This window comes from Helianthus annuus, chromosome 10 (assembly GCF_002127325.2).
Source record: "Helianthus annuus cultivar XRQ/B chromosome 10, HanXRQr2.0-SUNRISE, whole genome shotgun sequence".
NCBI classification, from domain to species: domain Eukaryota; kingdom Viridiplantae; phylum Streptophyta; class Magnoliopsida; order Asterales; family Asteraceae; genus Helianthus; species Helianthus annuus.
The window spans coordinates 67,907,291-67,916,048 of record NC_035442.2 but is presented as its reverse complement, the minus strand read 5'-3'; the positions used below and the strand labels follow the sequence as shown (position 1 = coordinate 67,916,048).

General features: G+C 39.8%; 1 non-coding gene across 1 annotated transcript; it reads right to left on the bottom strand.

Annotated features, from left to right (window-relative positions):
• Positions 1 to 8,451: 8,451 nt before the first annotated feature.
• LOC118483613 lies at positions 8,452 to 8,558 on the bottom strand. Its single transcript, XR_004870900.1, has one exon. It is a non-coding gene; the product is annotated as a small nucleolar RNA R71 (small nucleolar RNA).
• Positions 8,559 to 8,758: the final 200 nt, after the last annotated feature.

Genomic DNA, 8,758 nt, shown 5'->3' with positions numbered 1-8,758 from the left:
TCTTATTGGAAACTCTTTATCAAAATATAATTTGTCAAAACCATTCAAAGTATACACAACTTCAAATGTTTCATCATTCAAATTAGATTTTGACAACAAAAACTCTTTACTGTAAACCCGTTTTCCCGACGATTTTGAACTCTTTTCGGACGAACTCGAACTCCCGACTGACTGACACAAACTTTCGGACTCGGATTTTGACTCTGACTCCTCATCCTTATCCAACACCTGATCGACCACTCGTTTTATCAGTTCGGACTCATGATCTGTGTCGGACGCTGTGAACGTGACATCAATATTGTCTGGTAAAACATCGGTTATCTCGGATTCTAGCTTAATATTGACCGCCTGTTTTAGTTCTTCCTCGTTAGGTTTTCTAGGTGAGTACCCTTCCCAAATCGAAGGCGGACACTTATTATAACATACACCCTGTTTCTTACCAGTATCCTTCTTCTTCTTTGGCTTTGTTTTTTCACCTTTAAACGCTTCAAATCCTTCAACTGTTGGATAAATTCTATCGATTATGTATTCACAACCTTTGTAACTTCGCAGCAATCTTTTGATTCTTTCATTCTCAGCTGCTTCGTTATCCAACTCTTTCTTCCACTTTGCACATTCTTCTATGTACAAGTTGATCTCTTTCTGCTTTGTCATCATGGTAGCATTCATCATCTTCAAAGCTTTCTCTCTTTCAGAGTTAGTCTTCTCCAGACTATTCACATGTATGTTCAATACATCATATGACTTTTTCAAATTCTTTACATCAAACAACAATTGTTCTTTCAACTTTTCTAACTCACTAAACCTCTCATCTTTTTCTATACATTGTTTACAAGACTCTAAACATGTAAGACAGGGTTTTGTGATTTCAACGATCTTCTCGACTTCAACTATCTTCTCAACTATCTTCTCAACTATCTTCTCAATCACTTTGACTTCTTTCAATTCTTTTGCAGCTTTCTTCTCTTTTAGTTTCTTTAATTTTTCTGCAAAATAAAATTCAAAAGTGTCATAAGATAAATGCGTTTTTCCAAGATTTATCTGTTCCATCTCTTCATCACTATCACTTGTTTCTGATGAACTGTTTTTAGATGAAACAAATCCTTCATCTTCACTTTTCTCTTCATCAGATAACACTTCCATCCATTCCTTCAGCATTTCTGGCTTTCGAACAATATGTGCAATAAACGCTTGAACATTTGAATCAGCGGGAATAAACTTGTCCCAGCTAAAACCTTCAGCCATTTTCTCATCATCTTGATCAACGATGCCATAATAAGCTTTCCTGTTTGCATCCTCGATCATTCTTCCATGTGCCGTTTGAGCTTCTTTTTGTTGATTCGGTTGATGAGTGATCTGCTGATAGATAGTTTTCCTATAATAATCATCTTTCCCAGACGACTCCTTTGCTCCTCTCGGCTCCTGATTCTTGCACTCTCTTTTAAAATGGCCTTTCTCCCTGCAACGAAAACAGACAACTTTAGATTTATCAAATCCTAGATTAGAAAGATTTGTATCCAAGAAGTCATTTCTTCCTGTAATTAATCTAAACTTTTCTGCTCTCCTCAAAACACTCGCCAATGCCCATTTAATATCCATCAGTTCCAGCTCCTCTGCATCGATTTGGTCTTAATCTTCCTTTGTAAGCATCGGATTACCAATTCTTCCGGCAATCAACCCTTCATAAGACTCTAATGCAGTGACCAATAGTCCCATATGATTCTTTACAACCTCTTCAGAATAATTTTGTCCATTTTGAAGATGTAAAGCCACATTGCACTGAATTAGATGACCATTTCCAGCAGATGAACTTTGAACACTTTGAGGATTCACCGTTGAGAACCCACTAGTGTTGACTGATCCTTGACTGCTTGGTGTAGATTGATTTCCAGCACTAAATGCAGTTTGTATCTTTGGACTTGCTTCAGCAGTTTGAACATTTCCTTTATAGTACAATTTAATATCTTGTTGCTGAGTAGAACTGTTCATTCTAGTAATTTTCTGCTGCTCCAGATCCTGTGCCTCCAACTTCTCTATAAACTGTGCAATCGATAACCTGCTAAACTGTCCGGAATTCTTCAATATCATCAGATATGTACCCCATTCCTGTTGCGGTAACGCATCAGCAAGTTTTTCAACCCATTCTGCTGGAGTTTTTGTAATCTTCAACTGTGACATGGTGCGTACGAGATGACAGTATCTTTCAATAAGAGTCTTTGTTGTTTCACCAGGCATGCACGTAAAAAGTTCAAACTCCTTTTTCAACAAAGCTGCTTTACTCTGTAACATTTCAGTACTTCCCTCAACTTTCTTTCTAAGAGCTTCCCAGATAGAATAAGCATTTTCATCATGTTGAAGCAACACAAAAATATCCTCTTTAACAGCTTGTTGTAACAAATTGATCATCATCTTTTCTGCTTTATAACTCTCTCTTTCTTGCTCTGTAAATTCTGAAATGATTTTAGCGACTCCCATTGAATTCTTTGGCCTCTCATATTCAGTTTCGATGCTCTCCCAAGCTTTTAGATGATTCGCCTGAACCCAATTCTCAAACCGTTTCTTCCATCCGTGATAATCCCCAATTCCCATAAGTTTCGGAGGTTTTTGCATTGTTCCGGTTTCAGTCTCCATTGTCATGGTCTTAGTAATGTCGGATGGACTAGTCGGGGTTGTAGCAAACGCATTGTAGAATTCGAAATCCATGTTTCGGTATCGAAGAATTTTTTCAAACAAGCTTTCAAACTAACTGGTTCTCCTCGTAAAACACCTGTATCACCTGACGTACACAAAAACAAACACAATCAGTTTAAAGACTTATCAATTAACAGAATAAGACTTGTACTCGAACTGGTGAATATTCTGTGCGGACTGAGGTTTAAATTGGCAAACCGTGAGAACTGCTATGACTCGGATCAATTTCAAACGATCAGACTCACTACGTGCAAACTGATGGACTTTCAAACGACCTGGTTCACAAAAACACGACTTGGACTTCCAAACAACTTGTCCGACTTCCAACTGACCTGGTTCAAAGTTCAAGTGAACTGGACCTTTGAATGATCAAACCATGAGACTTGGACCTTTGAATTATATTGTATTTCAAACCCACATGCAAACTGAAACAAGCTAATTTGACCTTTAACAAAATAATAGAAATGGGAATTCTTGGCCGATAAAGAATATCACATGGGCTTGATTAATCACAAAGACCAAGTCAACAATTAGCTGACAACAATACATCTCACAATGTTCAATTCTGATTGGGCCTATTAAAGCACTAAACTGACAATACAAGAAATAATATCACAATATACAATTGCACCAAACACTTTATCTAGCCGACTACTATTGGACCGATTCTCTTTGTAAACAACAAAAATCACGTGAATAACTCAATTTAATATCTTGAATATCTAGAACCTATTAATATCACTTAAAACTCATTTGACCAACATCTATTTAACTGACAACACATGAGGACAATTTACGAGAATCACATGCACTGATACTTATCATGTAAACTGACACAAGTCATGTGATTTCTTATCCCAACCAACTGACAACTCGTAAAATGTTACACACAACTCGACGTACACATCAAGCGAAACAGTGATTCAAGCGGTTGTCATTTTCAAGTAGTCCACACAACATAATGCACTTAATCGACAACTTCAACACTCAAAGAAATGTGATTGGACCAATGAACTATTGTTTACATATTGTGATTGGGCCTCAAAAATTCATGCAAGACATGGGATTGGGCCGATGACATGTAGTGGCCTGCCAACTTAATTCACATACAAGACTTCAATTTGGAAACATGTGCCGACAACTTTATTAATAACAATATGTTCTGATTGGGCCGACACTTTGCAAACTTCAATTTATTTGACCTTAACTTTAACTCAATTACTATGATTGGGCCGCTATTATGAACCAATCACATGGGCCGACACTTCTTTCTAGCTTCACATGCATTACTAAGCCGACAACATTTAAATGAAATACAAACTATTGGGCCTCAAACTGAATAGTGGGTGACATATACTTTTACTCTTGATCCGATAAATTTCACATGCACTCATTCAATTTTTTTAAACAAATGGCCGACAACACTTATGACATGTAAATTCTCATTGGACCTTAATATGCATGACATATTGTGATTATTTCTTATGAGCGAAACTAGGAGTCTTAGGTTGACACAAAAGCGAAATAGGGTTATGAGTGGTCACAAAAGCGAAACCAGGTCACTTAGAGGTCCTATGAGCGAAAGGTGTCACTTGGGATGTCCAGATAAGCGAAACTCCTTGTCTAATGAGCGAAATCCTATGACAAATAAGCGAAACTAGTCATTTGGAAGGTCCTTTGGAGCGAAATATGTTGATCACAAGAGCGAAACCTCATGAATGTTCAAAAGAGCGAAACCTAATCGGAGAGTATTTTGGACCATTTTTAGTTCGGATTTCAGTGTTAAACTTTCAGGGGTTTATCTATGATCCATTATCTACAATCTGTGAAATTTTGAGCGGATTCCGACTGTAAAATCTCGTTCTGATGAAGAAAGAAGTTGTAGAAGTAAGAGTTTATGAAAAAATCCAGCAAATCTCTGTAGAACTCCTCCTCCTGAAGCTCTGATACCACTTGTAGGATCCAATTCTGACCCGAACGAGTCTATCAGAGGAGTTTTGATCAGATACAAGTGCGGAAAAAAAGTACCTGACGTAGAAACAGCTAGATCTTCACTTAAATCACACTATTGATTGATATAACAGCGTTTACAACCAAATCTCACACCGGCAGCACCTCGGTATGGAAAACAAGAACCTTACAAATGATTTCACTCATGTGGTATATATAGGGACTAGGTTTCGCTTATACGGACATGCACACATAAACGGAACTAATAGTTTCCCACATACGGACATGTCGGGAAATCTCGTATAATGAGCCCTAATCTAACATTCTAAGAGTAAGACACGATACAAGACGAAGTCGACAGATGTATGCACTAACATATTTTTCCTAAGCTCACGGTCCTGATGAAATTTCCGCTGCAGTATTTTCAAAATAACCACCGATACCACTTGAACTGTTCACGACTCCTGTCCAGGGTGTGGTCGGGGGTTGTGACAGTTTGGGATTCTTATTTAGCGAACTTATAACTTATTGACTTTTTAAAAAGTTAAATGGTGTTTGGTATTGTGAGTGGAAAAGTTATAAGGAGTTTTGAAAAGTGAGGGGGTAAGGTCCCAAAAACCTTGTAATAAGTACTTGGGACCATACCGCAACCTGGTCTTTCAGCCCCTTTTGACCTTACGTGGCCGCGCACTGGTCCTACAAAGAGGGCTTAAGAGACAGATAACAGACAACACTTGTGCGCCAAAAGGAAATCACAAATCCTTGCGCTTTCCTCCATAAACAAAGGATGAAAATCCTAAGTTAAACACTTCCTCCTAATAATGTCCAGACTTGGATATTATTTACCCAACTGGTGCCACACGATAAAGAGACACACAGGATTATGGCAATAACCTTCTAGAAGGACCCAATCGTGCACCACTAAACGGTTATAACCGTCTGGACACGTGTCATCACCTCAGACATCCCTGAAATCACGATGATGGCATGAAATTGTAGAGAAACCTCCACTCGATCACTTTCCATGTGGCAAACCCCCAGCCATAGATCTAAACAGCGATCCGTGTGCACTCACGTCAGATCGAGAAGCTTAACGGAAGGAAACGTAACCGCTTACGGAGTTAGCATCTTCCATCAGCATTTCACCAACGAGTTTTCCCGCCCAAAACTCTCGGCTATTGATGTACACAAAATGCAACATATAAATTACATCAAATGTGGCATAAAACTACCCCTTTTTAAGTACTAATGTTGGAAAAAGTGTGCTTTTGTCTTCCTTTTTTGTATTTTCAGGATTAAAAGAGCTTAAACGAACAAAAGAAGGAAAAATGCAGCCAAATCCAACATAATTATAAAGAAAAGGAAGAAACGTGGCATGCCCGACTCCTCGACAGCATCTCCCAAAGCAAAAACAAGAAGAAAGCTGAGCATGGGGCTGTGCCCAGCTGAGCATGGGGCTGTGCCCAGCTCAACACGGGGCGTGCCCAGCGAACACGGGGCCATGGTCAGCCTTGGCACAAAAGACAAACCTATAGAAGCTTCCATCGCCCACCACGGGGCCGTGCCCAGTGGACACGAGGCCGTGGTTAACTTCCTGCAGGCGCATTTATTGTAATTACGAATTACAATTAATGAAGAGAGAGAGTCAGATGGACACGGGGCCGTGCCCAGCGGACACGGGGCCATGCCCAGGCTTCTATTCAGCCTATAAATAGGAGTGCTTGGAGCTCTTGCAATTCATCCCTTGGCACACCACCTCTCTCACACTTCACCCACCACCCACCACCACCATAACACCATCATCCACCACCATCATCCATTGTCCATCATAGAGTGTGTGAGTCGTCTCGGATCCAAGATTGATCGTAAGAGTTCTTGACAATCAAAGGCCATGTTTGCCTAAGTCTCTTACATCACTTGGTGAAGACAAGTGTTTAGTGTAATACTTTTTATTTTTAATCTTTTGCACTTTTTAATTGGTTTTGTATTAATGACTTTAATTACTAGTTTCTTATGTTGAAGGTGATTCTTCCTTATCGTTTGTCCTTGGTGTCTTGGCATTATTTTACTGTCTATATAAAATAAAAGATTTTCACCATTCATATCTCCACGATCTATATGGAGGTATGTTGGCTACCTGGTCGGGGGTTAAGGGAACGGTTTGGTAAGAGTCTTGCCATTGTTCAGTGTATAGATCCTGCAAAGGACCTGGGTCAAATTTAGTAGGACCTCCTTCAATACCCAAAGGTATTGGATGGCGGGGGTCCAAACTCTTTGATCCCCTCATAAGTTAAACTACTATTAAAACTTTAACCCAGCTACTTAGGACTGTATCCCTGCTGACTCAGACTACTTAGCTGAGGGTAACGTCACCTTAAAAAAAGAGGGGCCTACCACATTATGCATTAATAACTTAATTAATTATCTTTCAATAATCCGACCCTTTAGGATTGTATCCTTGCTGACTCAAACTACTGGGTTGAGGGTAACGTCACCTTCAAAAGAGGGGCTTACTACAATAACTAAGATAATCTCTTAAACAAGTGCAAAAGTGCGAAAATAATCAAAGGTTACACTAACACACGAGTCGGATCCAAGTGATTCATCTTGTCTATCTGTTTTTATTTTTATTTTATTTTCAGCATTTTAGTTAGTTTTATTTTCTTAGTTTAAAAATCTTTTTCTAACACTTTGATTTGATTAGACGTTGAGGATAAACCGGTACTAAAAGCTCTTGTGTCCTTGGACGACCTCGGTATCTTACCAACACTATACTACGTCCACGATGGGTGCAGTTGCCCATATGTGTGTTTAGTGTTAGTAAATATCGTGTTTTATAAATTTAAAACTTGGCTAAAAGTGTAAAAAGGGCTTAAAATATATACCTAAAACATATATACACTAATACGCACATCAAGTTTTTGGCGCCGCTGCCGGGGACACAAGGATTTTAAGAAAGTTAGGAATCAACGGCCTAATCATTTTTTTTATTTTCTTTTTATTTTTTTAGGATTTTCTTAAATTTTTCAGCTTTTGCAGAGCTCAGCACGGGCCGTGCCTGGTCGGACACGGGCCGTGCCCAGCAGTGTTACTGGCAGTTTTTAATTTTCCGAGTTACAGAAGGCTGACCACGGGGCCGTGTCGGTGCAACACGGGGCCGTGTCCAACGTTCCAGTAACAAGGATCCGGAAAACAATCACTGTAACTCCGACCACGGGCCGTGTTCACTGAGCACGGGGTCGTGGTGAACTTTCTGACCAACATTCCTTTTTGTTTTTGTTGCAGGACTTGGATCCAGACGCCACCTCTACGTAGTGTATGAGCTCCAGTTCTAATAAAGACATAAAAGAACCTCTAGAAGAACCCGAACGCTTTCTCAGAAAAAGACTAAAACCTAAAAACCAAGAGAAGGTTTCGGGGGACCCACTTCCAATGGTGGACCAACGTACCCTCATGGATTACCTACGACCCACCGTAGGTAATCTCGGCGCCGCTATCAATGCACCGAATGTCGAACCCAACAACTTCGAACTTCAGCCACATTTGATACAGATGCTTCAAAACTTTGCAACCTTTCATGGGCTTGCGGACGAGGATCCCCATCTACATATTACTAATTTCTTAGAAATATGTGATACCTTTCGGATCAATGGAGCATCAAATGACGCCATCCGCCTTCGAATGTTTCCATTTTCACTAAAAGACCGAGCAAAAGCTTGGCTTAACGCCCTCCCAGTTTGTTCGGTAAACACCTGGGATGAACTAGCCCAAAAATTTCTATATAAGTATTTCCCTCCCGCTAAAACGGCTAAATTAATGACTGAAATTAATACATACTCGCAAGAGGAGGGGGAATCCTTATATGAAACTTGGGAAAGGTTCAAGGAGCTATTACGAAAGTGTCCCCATCACGGTCTTGTGGTGTGGCAACAAGTATCCACTTTCTATAATGGATTGTTGCCACATACTAGACAAACATTTGACTCTAGCTCCGGGGGACTTTTAGGTAATCGCCGCCTGCATGAAATATAAAATCAAATTGAGGAAATTGCTCAAACCAATTTCCAGTGGCACACTCCCCGAGGCAATAAATCTATTGCCCCTGGCGCCCATAATG